Below are 17,573 nucleotides of genomic sequence, written 5' to 3'. Positions count from 1 at the left end.
GGTCTTTTTTTTCCGTAAGAACAGGAAAAAACATGACAAACCAAGATATTTTATTTATCCATACAGAACATACCACATTTTAATACTGTTTATCATTAGCAAAACAACATAGATCGGGATCTTTTTCAGCAACAGCACTAGAATAACTTGAAAGGGTGACTAAAGCCATTGAATGGGGTATTTACCATAATTACTGAAAAATGAAACTAATCTCTTTTCACCCTGGATGACTTTCACCTCTTGCCAGCAGCATTAATGTAGAGTATGGGTGTTCATAATGAGAATAGTAGGAACTGGAAGCATTTTAAGACTTAAAGGCTCACTTTTTAATGGTGTTCATTTGGCATGCCACATAATTACTACAATTCCTTTTCACTAAAAGTACAGTGAGTACTTCCCTACACAGAGCTGCAGTTCTGATGTTATTTAGGGCAATACTTGGCCCTTTTGCAGTCTCTCTTATCTCAGATCATTAAGTATTTCAGATCAAGTTGTAGTAATGAAAATTACTTTCATTTTGTAAGGCCTCTACTTTCAAAAATATCATAGCTAGACCCTTAGGATGTTTTATGCAGTCACCTACTACATAAGGTTGATTGACAAGTATTCAGTAGAAACTGACACAGTAAAGCACTCAGTTTCTCTAAGCACTGCCTACATTTCTTGTGCTGCACTCACAATTGCAGTCACTTACTCCAACCACAAGGTTTTCTCAGCTTCTAGAATGTTCAGGACAGTCTGCACACAGAATGCAAAATTTAATCTTGTGTCTTTTAATCAAAGAACTAATGTTGTTGGACAGCTTTTAAATTTACATTTCTATGACTACGTTGTTTCAAAAGATAAAAACTTACTTTCTTAAGGATGACAGTCTTGCCTTTACCTGCTGCCCTGCTTTTATATATTCACCTGTAGACTTTAGTATCAAAATATTTTAATATAAAGATGTTTTCATGCACTGTTTAAATAGTGTCCTATACAAAGTAGAAATAGCATTAGCTTAATTTCATTACATAGGAGGATGGGAAAGAAAAGGAAAAAAAAAAATTTAAAGAAATATATATATCACATTCTTGGGGAATATAAGCATGCAGTAAAACACCAGCATCAAATCCCTAACTATCTAGTATACAGCAAAGCCAGCACATCAAGGTTTCTATAAGTCAGGCAGGATCTTCACCTCTCCCATGGACTTTTACTCACTTTTATTTATTTAAAAAAAAAAAAAAAAAAAAAAAGAATCTGCAAATGTCTATTCTGTATCTTTGTAAGTGATAAGATTTCCATGAATAGCACAAAATGATGTGGAAAATGCCTTCTCTAATTACTCACTACTAAAGCAAGAAGTCCAAACCAGAATTCACAATTGGCTTAAATAATGAGTCTAATGACTAGGTTGGTGACACAGAGACAGAAGTTTGAAATAACAGACTGTGTGACTGCAGGGTTATCACAGGGGAAGCTGTTGCAGATGAGATAGGAGCTGTTGAAAAAACTGAGACTTTGAAGAGACTTGCAGTGAAGAGCCACAGAGATCCAGCACCAATTGAAAGAGTTATGAATAATTTTGTACCAATGCACGTTCCATATACCAGCAGCCAGAGGATGCAAAATCCCCTAAGAGACTAGATTAATTACAAAGACCACCCCCATAGAAAAGGAGGCTGCAGTTATGCTCACATCTTTAGCATACTGCAGCAAAATGAAAGACAAGGACTGTAGAGTGAAGAGCTACTGTGAAGGTGTCACCTTTGATATTTACACAAACATTAAATTGTGAAGGTTAGAAATAAAGCAAAAAGAATGAGTGGCTGCTTTCAAATAGATAAGCAAGCAGAAGCTTATATGGGGTAAGAACAATTGGTTTCTGCTTTGTAAGGATTCATGGCTGTAAACACAGTCATATGCACAGCCCTAGAAATGCCTGTGGCATGGCGAAGTGTTCAGTCTCAGCTTCAAAACACATTTGCTCTTTGTCTCTTGCTTCTTTTAAAAAAATTCAAAACATTTGCCATTTCTGACAGTGAGTTTTCCTGTATACATGTATCAAGGTTTCCAGTAAACAAGAGAGGTAACAGCTAAGAATCAGTAACATTTACCTTTAAAATGCTCCTGCTGCAGTGGGGACTGAATTCTGCACATTTTAAGGAACACAGAAAAGGAGCTCTATGCTGGAAATATTCCTGATCTTTGCATAGATATACGTGCCAGTAAAGAGAAAGCCTGGGGACAGTGTTCAGCAGTGGTCTTCTGCATCCACTCACTCCAAAATGAAGAGGGGATGAAGGAAGCATAAACTCTGGTTTCGTTTGTACACCATGCTTTTTTAATCCTTCTCTAGCCTTGCCCTCTACATTAGGTAACTAAACTCTCCACTCTCTCAAGAACCCAGGCTTGAATCCTGCTCTGTTCCATCTGATTCACTTGTCAGTAGTTTACACTACATGTAAAAGCCCAGGTCTTTGTGTGCAAGAGCCCAATCATACTTCAGCTACTTTTACCTGAAAGCTGAAAACCACAAAAGGTAATGATATTCTATTTAGTCTGCTGTCTAAGACACCAGCAAGATGTCTATTTCTTCTGTCTTGCTATACCTCACATTTTATCATTTGAGCAAGCCCATCATATTAGGCCACAGCAAAGCCAGTTCATGTTCATCAGCAATGAAACCAGTCATAATGTAAGCCAGTGAGAACTGGGAGAACCTTTTCTTTGTATCACATAATATATATGAGAACTTAGGGTGGAAGTGAGATGAAAACACAGCTGAATGCAGAGCTACAGACAGGATAATTTGAACAGTAGCCTCTGCCACACCTAAGACAGAAGTAGAGAGAAGCACAAAAGTGCTCTTCTGAGAGCTGCCACGCTTAGACGACTGCTAGGAATTCTCAACAGACATGGCAGAGCACAGGCAACCATTTTGAAGAGGACCTTTAGTAAGTACACTAAATTACCATGATTTCCAAATTGCAAGCACTGTGTTTTTTCTGACCATACATATACAACTAGTGAGGAACTCAGCAAAGCCCAGCAAGTCCCACAGTTTGTCAGCGGTGGGTCAGTTTCTTGGGTAGAATGGGGCTTAAGGGCAGGTACCATGGCACAGCTGGAGCTCTGTGAGGGGCTGCAGGAGACATTTATTTCTCCTGACACTGTAACTTACTGTGTCAGTCACAACATTATCTGGGTCACCACTACAAGTTTATGCAGCATCAACAACAGTAGCAGCTCTGCTGGCAGGCTTCAACAATGTAATATTAGCATCCACTCCTGATCACTGGAAAACTTAGATTACAACACCTAATCCAGGCAAAATTTCAGCCCAGGTTCCTGAAGACAAAGGAGAGTTACCAGCAAACAGCAGCATAATGAAACTGCATTCTGTCTGTCCAACATTCAGCACAGGGGATTGTGCTGCAGCTGCCACTCCATCTTTGAAAAAACATGGTACATTTTTTTGTTTCTATTTCTCTCCCACAGTTCGAGTTATAAACCAGTTGTGAAGCAGAACAGATATGCATTTTAACCTTCCCCCTCCTGCAGCCCCACACAGGTTACGTGGGTGCTGCTGCCTCTAAATCCGCGGGAGAGCCACAAGGCCGGGAGAGCCGAAGGGATGCGGTGCTCCTGTGCCGTTTCCATGGCACTGCCGAGGCCCCGCGGCTGTAGCCCTGCTGTCTCCCTTCTCCCGCCCAGCTTGCAGAGGGAGAATAAACGTGCATTCTCAGGGCTACATGGTTATTGCTTCTTTTTCCTTCAGAGCCCTCTCAACAGATCATTTCCATTGTGTTCGCCTTTTCTCCACATTTCTACTGTCATTAACTGGGCTAGCACATTATGGAACCAGAAATATTTAGGGCTTACCCGATCAAGCAGGAGCAGAGCTAACTGAGGTCCCTGCCTCCGAAGAAGCCAGGCCAGAGGGTTGCAGTCACCACCAGCAGGGCACTAGAACAAGCTCCTGGGTCAGGGGGGGTTTCCAACATTTTTTCTTTCTTCTCCTACAGGAAAGCACAGGAATTAGGAGCATGCAGAACACAAAAATCAAGCCATCTGAAAATTAGGCTTCAGATTTACTTTATTTCATCTAATTATTTAAATTTTGGGGGTGGCTTCAGTCAAAAAAAAGCAAAATAATTAAAAAAAAAACAAAAAACAAAACCAACATATAACTACTGAATGACTTAAAGTCCCTGAGTTGCCCACCAGGTGTTACAAATGAGCCTGTAACAAGCAACAGCCATCAAAAACTCACCTGATTACCTTCACTCTCCCTGTTTCCCCTAAGGAGGACAATATTGTAACAACCAAAAAAACATTCTTTCAAGTACAAAATGCCCAACATTTGGGAAAGGAAATAAACAGGCCTTAGCGAAATTGACCTCCTACCCTGCTCTCTAGGATGACATTAAAACAGGAATAAAAGCCCAGTGTCCAAATCTAGTTGTGATTCACACAGGGATTCAGAGGCAGAGAGAAGGAATTTAGTTACAAGAAAAATTGGCTTCTCTTTCATCTAAACCTTTCTTCTTTTAAATAATATTTTACTGACAGGGAGGGGGAAAAAAAAAAAAAAAGACAATTTTGTGCCATTCTCTTTTCTTTCCTGTGACAAGCTGTCACTTCCAGAGGCAGCAACTCTATCACCATGTTGCTGGAGAGAATAAGTAGGGCATGATTTCTCTTTTCCTTTGATATGAACAAAGATTAAAGTAATAAAGAACTAAGAAGAGTGTGAAGGAAGTTTTCAAATACAGAGCCAATGTTATTATTGTGTGATATTCCATGAAGCAACAGTGGCATCCAGTGGTATATTTCCATAAGCAACTTTCATATACTCTTTTCACTAACTTTTGCCTTCTATCAGAATTACTTTTTTGCAACAGGTTCTCAAGGAGCTCTTCCTCCTCTTCCCCCAGCACACACCATCAGAACCATAAACCCACAGTTATTGGTACCAGTAATGGAGACTGAGATGTACAAGTGAAAACTATCAGCTTTCTAGAAGGCTGTATCATACCTGAATAGTCAAGGAATTAAAATTTTTTCAAAGAAGCTGCAATGTTGATGCACACATTTTTAATTTATTCTAAGAAATAAAACAAAAATTAAAAAAAAAAAAAAAACACAAAACAGGATATATTTTCTTATCAGCATCCACAAGAGTATAGCAAATATTTTTCTGTACTGCTGCTCTCCCTTCTTTGTTTCTCTCTGAGGCAATTTATTAATTTTTTTCTCATTTAGTGACAGTAAGATTATTCACTATTTATGGTATCTAAATAGATGCTCTACAGCATACTTTTACAATTATAAACCCTTCACTTTTCCCAGAAGGAAACTCATTCATGGAATGTCGTACTCTATTTTCAGACTAAGCTCACATTTCACATTTGCAGTTAAGAAAGCACCTTGTACAAGCTCAGTACCATCCCCAGTTATAATTTAACATTAAGGAAAATTATCTCCTCACTAATGCAGATCTTAAAATCAAAACTTGCTAAGCCTGATCTCAGGTCAATCAAAACTTCTGTTGTGCCTTTTTTTTTTTTTTCCCCCTGCGTTAGATCTTTTAAAATAAACAGCTTTCAAATTCACAAAAAGAAAAAAACCAACTGTTTCTCACTCAAAGTTTCCAAACAGTTGAACTAGAGAATCTGCCCCTTTTTAACAGGACTACTTCTCTGTCTTCATACCCCACAATAAACCTCCAGAAAGCTATTGACTGGTATAAGTAGGCTCCCTGAAGGAAAGGGATAAGGCTTGTTTTCCTTCCACCAAATAAAAACTAAACTGAGCAGCTTGTGAAGAAACTGAAGTTTGGTTTCATCCAGTCTTTGTATGACAGTACAGCAACTGAGAGTTTAACATTGTAATTCACGTGATTCCACAAGTACAAGATTGTCTACATAACCTACCCCAGCAAACACAGACAGAAAAGGCTAATTACTGACACAGGAATGATGAGGAAGAGATAGATTGGGAAGGTAGCGTCCAACACAGCACTAGGCCGTACCAGAAACCTCTTCACCAGAGGCCTTCCTCCACTCAAACCCATGTGGATTAGCAAAAACTCACGGAAGATGCATTTCAGTTCTGCCAGCTCAGTAGAACAGAACAGTCTGTGAACTAAAAAATGTACTTTATTCATTGTGGTACTAAAGCACCATGGTTCATAAATATCACCCAATTTTGACACTAACAATCAGGTGACCTCAAGGATTGGGTTAATCACTCATGCTGATGTTAAATGCTCAGAGTGGCTGACCAAGAAGCCAGTCACCTCATATGGTTCTATCTCATTTCCATGTTGCTTCATTCCAGCTGGGACTGTATGACCAAAATGCTCAGTCTGTGGTTTTAGGTGCTTACTAACTAGTTTCCCTTCTTGAACAGGCCAATTTCTAAAAAGTATTATTTCTGAGCAAGGAGGCAAAAACTTGCCCTCAAAACAAGAAAAAAAAAATCACCATCAATAGCAATACAGAACTGGTTTATAATATATTATTCTAGCAAGTGATATGCTAACACTGAAAATAGAAGAAAAGCAAACAAAGAACAAGACAAGCTTATGACCCACTGCCTTTCTATGAAGTAGAAAATTCCAGATGATCAGGGTGGGGAGGGCAGATATGCCCAGGAGATGAGCCTGAACTACAAAGCAGAATTGCAATTGAGCTTGTACTACAGTTAAAGCAATCTTTCAGTAGCCAAGTCATAGCATCGAAAATAGCAGTGACATGGGCAGATCAATACCATATGGAATGAAGCCTCAGAAGAAGCAGGCATTTTAAAGCACAGCTGAAAGATTAAGATGAATTTTCTTATTTTCTCTCCCTTGCGCTTCTCATCTGATCAAGGAGCTTCCTGAACAACCTTAACACAAAGGTTCCAAATGAATTCCAGACCACTTTTCTGCAATGTACTATAACACTTTTGAAATAAACATAATAAAGTAAGATCTCTGCCTCTGTGAGCCCACCATGATTTCACCCAAGTTCTACTGGCTGAAGGACAGCAAATCATAACTCTAGCAACTTGACACCAAGTAAAAGGTATCTCCACTTTCCTCCCCTTCCTCTTCTACAGATTTCTTCCTCTATCCTCCTTCATGCATACCATATTGCAGTATTCCTGCACTCTGCAGAAGAGCATGCTCACAGTACCTAGTGAGCAATGAAGGAACAGAAACCAAACAGGGGCTCTACTGCTAGGCTGTAATTGCATCTCCAAGTCATTATCAGACCAGTATGTTCCAGACTAACAAACAGAGCTACACAGCAACAGATTGTCCTGGTAATTTGGCATTTGTACCTGGAAGGAATACTACAGAAGACTCAAATAACTCAAGCTTCAACAAAAGTGCTAGGATATGCCATCTAAGTAATTATGATGCTTATTTCCTGAAAAATTACTTGAATCTTCAAAGGTAGTTAAGCCAGTATCATGTTAATTTCTTTTTAGCATAGATTACAGGTATAGGGGAGCTACTTCACAACATAAGCATTATTTGGTATCTTCGAAGAAGAGATCACTATTTATTAAGAATATAATTGGCTCGGCACATTTACTGGTTTGGGCAACATGAACTATGAGATCACAAGATAAATCACCCACTCTGGTTTCATCTCCATCAGTGGTGTACATTTTTTCAAGCATCACATATTGCATTTTCATGTCAAATAAGCCCGTTTATCATTAATGGGTCTCATACTCCTGATACCATCTTTCCACCAGGTGTCACACTTCCCCTTTATTTCTTGCCTACCTCTTTACCTGGTAATTTCAAACTCTAGTATAAAGGAACAAATACATCTGTGTATGGGATTTATTAATAATCACTTCCACAGTCTCTCCTAAACTAAATATTAGCTTATTTGGCTTGCAGTAAAAACACTACAGTTAAACACCATTTCATGCATTATTTGTGTAGCTAAGTTCCAGGCCTTACTTACACAGTAGTTCTTTTACACTATAACCAGAAACACTGCATTGTTCTGTTACAGTCCAAAAGCCACACATGAATATGCATCAACAAGTTACTGAAGACTACCAAAATCCCTTTCTTGATGCCCTGTTTTTAAAGAGTTATTTTTTAGTGGTTCTATTCTTCAAGCCCACCAATACTTACTCTAGAGAAAAAAAAAAGTATCATTAGTTAAATGCACAAATTAGGAATATTATTTTCAAACTAGATGCTTAAATCCCATCATTAAATAAATGCTTCATGGAATGATTTAACAGAAGAAAAACGAGTTATTTGAAATCAGTAGGTTTTTTTAAGCATAACAGCAAAGCTTGGTCCAACCCTGCTACCTTCCAAGTTGACCTAAAGTTTGTTTCACTTTGAGAGTTATTTTCAAACCAGTGTGTCAGGTGTAACCCATTAGCATTAACGATCTGAGTGTGCAACCAGCCTTCCCCCACTTTCCTAAATGCAGTGCTAATAGATTATTCTAGAAAAATAACCAATGGAAAACTACAATTTTGAACACAGCATTTGAACTCAGCTTCAGAGTGTGCTATCATATTAGACTGCAATGGTTTGGTATATAAGTTTATACAATTGCTTTCCTGTCCTTTGACAATGACCTATTTTTAGACACACATCACACTGAGTGAGTATGTCACTTGATAGAATACCATCCTGAAGATTTAAGTCTGTCATAAATAAATATGTAAGACAAACTGGTACATACAAGTTGCCTCTGAGACCTGCTTTCAAGTCCATTCCAGAATGCAGTGAATGAAAATCATTTCAAATGAATGTCTGCTGGTCTCTGCCATGTTTCTTCTCTAAGAATTGCACATCACAGCACAGCTGAGCATCTCCAAACAGACAGCTCTAAGAAGGTACAGAAGGAGGAAGCCAGAAAGGAAACTAACCAGGTGACAACCCCTTCCTGCCTCTTAGGGGGGAAAGTATCTATTGGGATTTTGTTGATGCTTCTGTTAATTCTGCAGAAAGAAGAAATTACTACCCAATTAAAAACAGAACAATATAAAGAGCAAAGCAACCTACAATAAGTGCTGTTCTGAGGAGACAGTGGTTAACTTCTATGGTTTTGCTGTTTGGGGTTTTTTTATTGTTTTTTTTAATTCCACCTAGCAAATATTGCCTAGCAACAATGGGAGAACCCTCCTAACAAAATGAATCATGCAGGTATTGGCTGTTTATTCCCATGAAGGGCTGTGTTTCCACCCTGTCAAATGACATCAAGGCCATATTGCCAGAGGCATTGGGAGTTTTGACCTCTAAAAGGCAATTTTCTCACTGTCTGCTCAGAAATGTAACATTTTTCATATTGAAGGCTTTTATATCATATCTTGTAGGTTTCAGATATGTAACATACTAAAAATCTCCAACACAATAAAGCCACATTACATTTTTTATATTAACACTGTAAAAATTAAATATGACTAAGTTAGCATTCTATTATCATGACTATCAGTCACCACAAAAAAACCCACATTAAATTGCCTGACCAAATTTACTGCAGATAAACAAAGACCAGAAGTTGGTTCATACAAGTTCTGAATTTGAGAAATAAAATATCCACTAGATCACCAGATCTCCATGTACGATTGGCTTTGGGGTTTTTCATACTTAAGTAATTCCTCCTCAAGCTATTTACAGTGAAGAGTTTTAAGTTTCAGGATGGACATAAGTTCATAACAGCATGTGAACAGAAGACCTAAGAATTGTTATTTGCCCAAAGTATAGCAAGGGTGCTCGAAGTTTCACCAATAAATGGGTATGGACAGTTTAATTCCCATCAATAATTATTACTTAAAGCTCCCTATATTTTAATTGCAGTGAGCTTTAGTCCTAAAAGCATTGCTTTCCCAGGAATCTTTGCTCTGCAAAGAATTAAATAGTCTTATATGCAGCTTGTGATGACTCAATTTGTCCAATCGACACAGTTAACACACACTTGAACCAGCAGAACGTTTCTCAAGTAAGGAGACACTGAGTAGTTCTGGAACACTACCAGCACTGTTCTGTTAGCTGCACTGTTAAATACCATCAGGGGTTTTTTGTTTCATTGCTTCTCCCCCCTTTGAAAGTCATCAAATCTGTAAGAGGATCAGCATTTGCAAGCCAGGCAGAGGCAAGATCAAGTGACCCTGAAAACATCAGCATTTTCACAAAATTGTTCTATCCTGATAGTCAGCCTTTTCCACAAAATTATTCTACACAGCCTACAGAGACTGAGCATCTAGACAAGTACTTTTGATGCTTTCCTCAGAATGAAGATTTTTTTCTTAAGCTACAGAAGGAGAGGGCCAAGAAACTCCGTTCCAAATACTACAGGATAGACTTCCACATCCAGAGACAATCTTCACAAGATGCATTTGTGAAAAGAGATGGAAGCAGTCTTAGTGTTGGGTTTTTTTTTTTATTTTTTCTTACAATCTGTAACTGTTCTTAAAATAACAGAAGGTAATCTTGCATGATTAAGCAATGCTTTCCCTCAGAAATGGTAAAAAAAAAAAAAAAAAAAAATCATGCTTGGCTTCCAAACATCAACTGCAGATTGGCAAGCTTCCCCAGGTATCTGTACTCAGGAACAGATATTTGTGATTACATTCTTCCACAAAGATGATTTTTTTTTTTAATTAGGAGTAAATAAAGTCAAGATAAAGTACTGTTTAGAACGTTTTTTAATAAAAGTAAAATATTAAACTGCTTAATATCCTATCTCAGAAGTCTACACCAATGTTTTCTTAGAACTGACTAACAAATTCCAATACTGTGTATTTTCTATCCTAGGAATGCACCATTACTCCTAAACAGAATTTTATTTGCTAGTCCATTAATTTGTATAGGACATGAAGAAGAAATTGTAATATTATTTCAGCATTTAAACACTTGAAATAAACATCTATTTCTGGCAGGCCACATGTCAGCAGTGCTGGCACATTATTCCTTGACAAAATAAAAAAAAAAACAACCAAACAAACAAACAAAAAAAACCCCACCAAAAACCAAAACAAAAAACAAACAAACAAAAAAAAACAAACAAAAAAACAAAAAAACCCCACAACAGTTGAGAAAAGCTTGCCATGCTTTGCAATGCAGTGTGAAACTCTAAAACTCCACAGCTTAGAGATACCTAGATGGCTAGATTTCTTCAGTCACTGTACATACTATATCCAGCTCCGAGATTATTTCCTTTCGATTTAGCTTTAGTTGGGAGAGACTTTCTCCCTTATTATGTCTCAAAAAAGAATTAACTCCAAAATAAATATTAATGCATACATATTTGTATACAGAAATCAGGCCTTTTAAATCAATCTATTTGTTTGAATCACACAACTGCAAACAACTCAGTCATATCCTAAATATTTAAGTGCCCTGCTGAAACTGGGTTCATATAAAATACACATATAGAATGCTGAAGAAAACTCATATTAGACATTTCCACGTGTACTAGAAACTAGCCCCACATAAAAATTAAACTTACTATAAAATGAAATTGGAAACTATTTCATAGAATTGTTTCTCCTGAGGACTCCTGCTAAAAACTTCAACCCAGCATGCAGGTACAACCAAAACCTTAGCCTTGCTACAAATCTCAGCCCTACAACCAAGCACAGTTACAGGGGCAGCATAGCCCCCTCCCCAAGAGCAAGACCTGCAGCAGAAACCGGCATTGCTTCTCTTCCCACGATCTAGATGGGTGCTTTTCTACTGAGAAAGTTGTAAGCAGGTATCAGCCCTACCCTCTCCTCTGCTGAGCGTTCAGATAGCAGAAGGAGAGCAAGAACTGGGTATCCTTTGAGGAATGACTGAAATATGCAGAGAAAGAGCTCTACAGCAGGTTATTCAAACTATTGCTGTAACTGTATATACATGATATATTTCTTCTGTGGTACAGCCACAACAGCAGAGTTCAGTTAAGTGCAACACAGGACCTAGGCAGATTTATAAGTAATTTTTAATTAACTGAACCCTAAAATATACCTTTGCTGCTACAATACTCGTGAGAGCCCTGAAACACAGAGTAGGCTACCACACAGGCATTAATTAGAAACAACACCACTGCCTACCTCTCAGAGGACCACCACTCTCCAAGCAGCTCCCCCGACACCTCACACTTTTTTTCGGGCTGCTGAGAGTTATGCCTGGCACTGGCCCGCGGCCCCTGGGCCTCCTGACACCGAGTTTTTACATCAGGCTGCGGGGCACACCGCCCACACGCCGGGCACACCTGCACCCCCTTTGGGCTCAGGGCTCCTGCCAGGCCCTCAGCCCCACAGCCCCCTCTGCAGGGCCAGGCGCTCACCCTCTGGCCCCTCCATGCTGCTGGACACCCACCCCAGAGAGTCCCCCATAGTGCCGAGCCCTCAGCCCCGAGAGCTACTGCAGAACCAGACCCCCACAAGGCCAGGACCTCAGTCACACAGACACGGCCCCACAGGCCCCCCGCGAAGCGCCGGGCCCCATCCCCCAGGCCCGTCCCCTCAGGCCCCTGGGGCGCCGCTCGCCTGACAGACCCCACAGCCCGCCCCCCCGCGAGCAGCCGCCGGTTTCCACGGCAACGGCGGGTGGCGGGAAGGCCGCGAGAGGGCTGAGGCGGCAGCACGAGCCGCGGGCATCTTCCCCCCCGGCCCCCGAGCGCGGCCTCCCCGGCCAAGCCCTGCCCTGCGCCGCGGGCTCCTCCATGAACTCACGGGGAGAAGGGACCCGCGGTGACCCGGGGCCAGCTCGCCCTCACGGGCCGGACGACATGGGGGCACCCGGCCCTCCGGTCACCCATCGCCTGTCCTGCTCAAAGTCGCGAGTTCTGCACTACGAGCGAGCGGGAAGCCACAGCATTTGTCCTACATTATTCATGCTCTCAGCACTGGAAATGAGGGGGAAAAATGAAAAAAAACCCACCACACCAATATATAATATATATTAATTTAAAACTATTTTTCAGATCGCTTCAAAATTCAAATTAATTAAGATTAATTAAAAATTAAATAAAAAATAAAAAGCTCTGAAAGTGAATTTTATTTCACTTACATCTTTAATGTAGAAGGAACTCCAGTGGGGTTGATATTTTTAGTTTCATGTGGCATAACAAGAGAGATGGGGACTCACTATCCTACTGCGGCAGCGCCGAGCGGGAGAACAATGTGGATGAGGGCCTTCACCTGGGGAAATGGAGGACAAAATATGTGTAATGGGACAAAGAAGGGACAAAGGAGGAACACTGTGGCCAACATGTCCTCCTTGCCCTAAGCCAGACCAATTTCCTACCAGTTCTACCAAATGAAGAGAGAAAAGGGGAAAGGAAAGGACCCTGCTTTTCCCATCCCTTGACCCTGAGGAAGCCACTGCAGCTGTCATCCAACCCTGCTTCATCGTGGCCCAGATGCATGAAAGAAGAACCTTTAATCCTCTTGGAAGAACTGCCCTTTTCACAGTCAAAACCTGTCATAGTCATTGTCCCCTGCTGTCCTGGGAGTATGGATGTAGATGCTTCTGAAAAGCAAGTAAATATCTGGCCCACCTGGGGGAAAAGTCTGCATTTGAATTTCAGGCCTGTGACTGAAGCGTGAAACTCCAAAAAGCAGCAAATGCAGAAGCAATATGGGATCCTTGTGCAGACCCAAGTGTATTTATTACTCCCTTATCAGTTAATCATCTTACCAGAGCTGATGCAGTAATCATGAGGTGAGTGCTGGCATCCAGGTAAGAAATGGATTCCCAGCATGTCAGGCTATTGAAATGCGTTGCTGCTCCGAAAATTTATGCTTCATCTGAAATAAGATGCAAGAATTGAATGAAAAGCAAGAAAAGGAAAGGACTAGAGGGCCACAGTGACATAGACATGATAAAGCCTTGGACAACTTTATGGTCCTCTTGACTGAAGATAATTTCCACTTGTTCAGTTAATTTACTTATAAAGCACCAGTTCCTCAGAGGAAAGGCAGTGGCTAGCCAGTAGGTCCCTTTGTTATGTCCTTGCTCAGGAATATCTCATGAGGAACAGGAGGTAATCCAGAAAACTATCTCAGATATGAGTTTCTACAAAGAGAGTCCCTTCTGAGCAAGTAGAGGAGCAGAGCCAAGGTTTACCTCCTGTGTTACAGATAATGCAGTGCCTTCAGAAATACAAGATTAATGTGAAACACTGTTTGATGCTAGGATTCTTTGAATACCTTTACTCACCCAAGATTATTGCATCTCTAAAAATTTACCTTCACTTTTTTCCAAGACGATGGAAAAGCTTCCAACAGGAAGCTTAACTGAATAACATTCACAAAAATATTAAACATGCACAACAGTTCTTTGTATAAAGCAGAATGAGTGCAATGTTCTAAAAATGGACAAAAACATAACCATGGAATTGCTGCTACAAGCCATTTTAAGAAGGATGCTATGGTGGGTCCAGTAGCATCAAATAATTTTTGTATCTCTTTGTATTGGAGTCATCTGTTTCCAAAGTTCTCCCTACAAGTTCCACATCTCAAAGGATAAGTAAAAGCTGGATATAAAAATACAAATTTTATTTCCTTTAATAAGCTTTCAAACTGAAGACTGAATACAACGTAGCAAAACCTGTGGCACTGTAATAACACTGAAACTAAAAGTTAATCAAGGGCTTAACAAAGACTGGTTATTCTACCCTCCGTGTACCATTCAATATATACTTCATGGTGAGAAGTATGCCTCTTATTTAAGAAGTTTATTCCAACAAGAAAACAGACATCCCGCTTTTCTCTTTCTGGAAATGTGGAATAATCCAATCTATAAGAAGGTAAGAGTGAAAATCCATGAAAAACGATGCTGCAGCACATGCATCCTCAAAAATACAGATTAGAACAGGTAAGTATGATTTTTGTTACGTGGCAATGCTCTTTCTATATCAGAATTTTGGGGCTGCTTGTTTTATTAACTTCACATACTTGCTCATGGTCTTAGGTGATACCATGGATATCACCATTTTTACAGAGCTGGGATTCTAAAATTTTACTCTCACAGTATATTGGTCTCTGCTTTTTCAACCAAACACACCGATTAAGTAAAGTATATGCCCCTGTGTATGCCTGAAAGGATGCCAAACAGGGGAAATTAAAAGCTCTGAATATCTGCATATCTGAAATCAGTGAAGCAAAGGAGAAGAGACCATCAGGGAGACTGCTAAGGTCCCTGATTCTCAGGCCCAGTGTAAATTAGAGCCCAGCTGGCAGTGGTACTCGGGAGACCATACGCTAGCTGAGGATGGCTGGAGCACAGCATGTTTCAACCATATGTCTGACATACTGCCTCCTTTCCAAGGGTCTCTGGCATAGCGGGATTTGGATAGGCTCTCGCTCAGCTGGCCAGGTTCAGAGCTCTCCTCGGCTTTGTGCTAAAACAATGGCACTGAGGCTGCAGCTCAGCTCACCTCCTCAGCCAGGAAGAGCAGCACCCACTTGGTAGGAGCACAGTTCCACTATAGCATCTGGTGGAAATGCTCCAGCTGAGCCTGCCTGCATCTCAGGTGGACAGGGACAACCATGGGGGGGGGGGGGGAGTGGGGTGGCCGTTAGGATGCAGAAATTTTAAGACCACGACACTGTTATTTCTCTTTTCTTATACTGTAAAAAAAAATTAGTAATGAGTTTTGTTCTGTGGTATGTCTCAACCTGCAAGTTAGTCACAGTCCCACAAACTCCAGTTCACTATTAATTTCATCCAACAGATAAACATCACAACCTCAATTTTTTTTTTTTAGTTTGTGCTTTCCATTTGTGTTTTTTTTTTCCTATTATTTAGGCATTTTGCAACATAACAGTGTGCTTAATTCCATCTTCACATACTGTTAAATTCAGGTTCTGCTTCTAGCAGCCAAGAAGTCATTCTTTTGCCTCCCAGGAGAATCCATCTATCTACTCAGCCTGTTCTCTGGGGGTCATGACAGCTTGTACTGCCTTACGTTTGGAGTAGATCTTAAAGTGGAGCTGTTGAGAATATTCCCATCTCTGCCACTGACATTAGACTTTCCTTGGTCTTTCTTTGACTACCATGTCCCTTTCTAGAACCACAGAGGGCTTCCATATCAGGAAGAATTTGCTAATTTTTTTTTCATTTTCATGTCATTGTCATGATGTTTTACTGAGCTGCTGCTCTCTCAGCTTCTGTCCCAGCCATGCATGATCCAGACCCCTCAGTCTGTATTTGCCAAAGCAAAAGCACACTGAAATGCTGCTACATAAATAAGAAGGAATTCACCTATGATTCTAGATGCGCCTGTGCCCAAAGATCTTAAAAACAGCAAATTATTTGATACAAAAGGGCCATTGTGGCTCATTTCTTTGTTCTCTATATTCTGTTAAGTGGTATTTTTGCAGTTTAACATATTCCAGACCTTTGCTGGCAGAAGCAATGCATATAACCTCCCTTAGAAGTGTATTCAGTTGGGAGCTGCCTGGCTACACAGGATTTTATACATTGTTCAGCTAAGTCAGCAATCCATATGCAAAAATCAAGCTCTCAGGGACACCATGTGGATTTGTGACATTCTTCAGAGTACTTTGTGTCTCTAACAAACCAATGAATGGATTACACTCAGCCATAAAAACGTTTTTTCCTCTCTGTGACATATATAATCTGGATAAGCTTTACTTAATACATAGCTAAAAACTAATGCCATGCACATTAAAAAGGTTAAAAATATTCCTCAGTATTGTGACTACTTAAGAAGATGAATGAGAGCACACAACAAAATGGCAACGTATAAAGCTGAGAAACACCATGCTGACTCCTAACATGGGATATATTGATTAAGTAAATTTAATTTCTGAAACTATTTTTGTCTTTGAACAGTTGGAAGTAGAAGAGACAGGAAAACTTTTCCTATACTGTATTTCCTGACAAGCTATTTCATCTTGGCCTTCCAGTGTAAATTATTTCTTTGTATCACGCTGTTGTCATGAGCTAGATGCTGGATAATGGATAGTTTTAAAAACAGCCCATCTGTATTTAGTCAATAAAGTAATGGTTTGTAAAGTCACTCATCAGCAAGATGTTTCCTGAAAAGAATATAAGAGCATTCAAGGGAAAAGTGTGACAAGACTTGGTGATTTCCTAATGATCAGATTTTATTCTTTGCATTGTCATGCTTACTGCTCCAGGAACCCCCTTATCTACTCACAAAAGACAAATAATTAATTTACTTACTCAGCATACCACAGGCCAAGTTTCTATTCCAGAATGACTTGGTTCAACTGGGAGATGTTCTTAATTCTTCCTTTTTATGATGTCTTATATGTCAAGTGACTGTAGTGAGTGTTGGGATTTCAAGGTGTTTAATACTTTCAGGTTTCTCACAAGAACAAGCCTTTCTGGGATCTCAACACATTTGTAACATCAGCCTTCCACACCTTCTGCTTCTTTCTCAGCTTCAGTGACAGAAGCAATGGTTCTAGTCACAGGATCCACAGCTGCCTGCTCTGCATTCAGATGTGTTTTTCCCCAGTACCTCTGCAGGATAGGAGACAGGGCTAAACGCAGTCATATCCACTGTAAAACCTCACTGTAGGCAATGAAGTCACATAGGTTTTGCTGACTGAAGATGCACCAAAGTCCA

The 17,573-nt window shown here is 40.0% G+C and overlaps 1 long non-coding RNA gene across 1 annotated transcript in view; it reads right to left on the bottom strand.

Annotated features, from left to right (window-relative positions):
- Nucleotides 1-13,853, bottom strand: part of LOC139802022 (uncharacterized) — a 136,788-nt gene extending 122,935 nt beyond the window's left edge. The window contains exons 1-3 of the long non-coding RNA XR_011728465.1: nucleotides 13,649-13,853; nucleotides 13,019-13,149; nucleotides 3,868-4,004 (exon numbers count right to left, since the gene is read on the bottom strand). This is a non-coding gene — a long non-coding RNA (uncharacterized lncRNA). The remainder of the gene's footprint in view (nucleotides 1-3,867; nucleotides 4,005-13,018; nucleotides 13,150-13,648) is intronic.
- Nucleotides 13,854-17,573: the final 3,720 nt, after the last annotated feature.

This window comes from Heliangelus exortis, chromosome 13 (genome assembly GCF_036169615.1).
Source record: "Heliangelus exortis chromosome 13, bHelExo1.hap1, whole genome shotgun sequence".
Taxonomy (NCBI): domain Eukaryota; kingdom Metazoa; phylum Chordata; class Aves; order Apodiformes; family Trochilidae; genus Heliangelus; species Heliangelus exortis.
The sequence above is the reverse complement of the archived record's forward strand: the minus strand, read 5'-3'. Positions and strand labels throughout refer to the sequence as shown.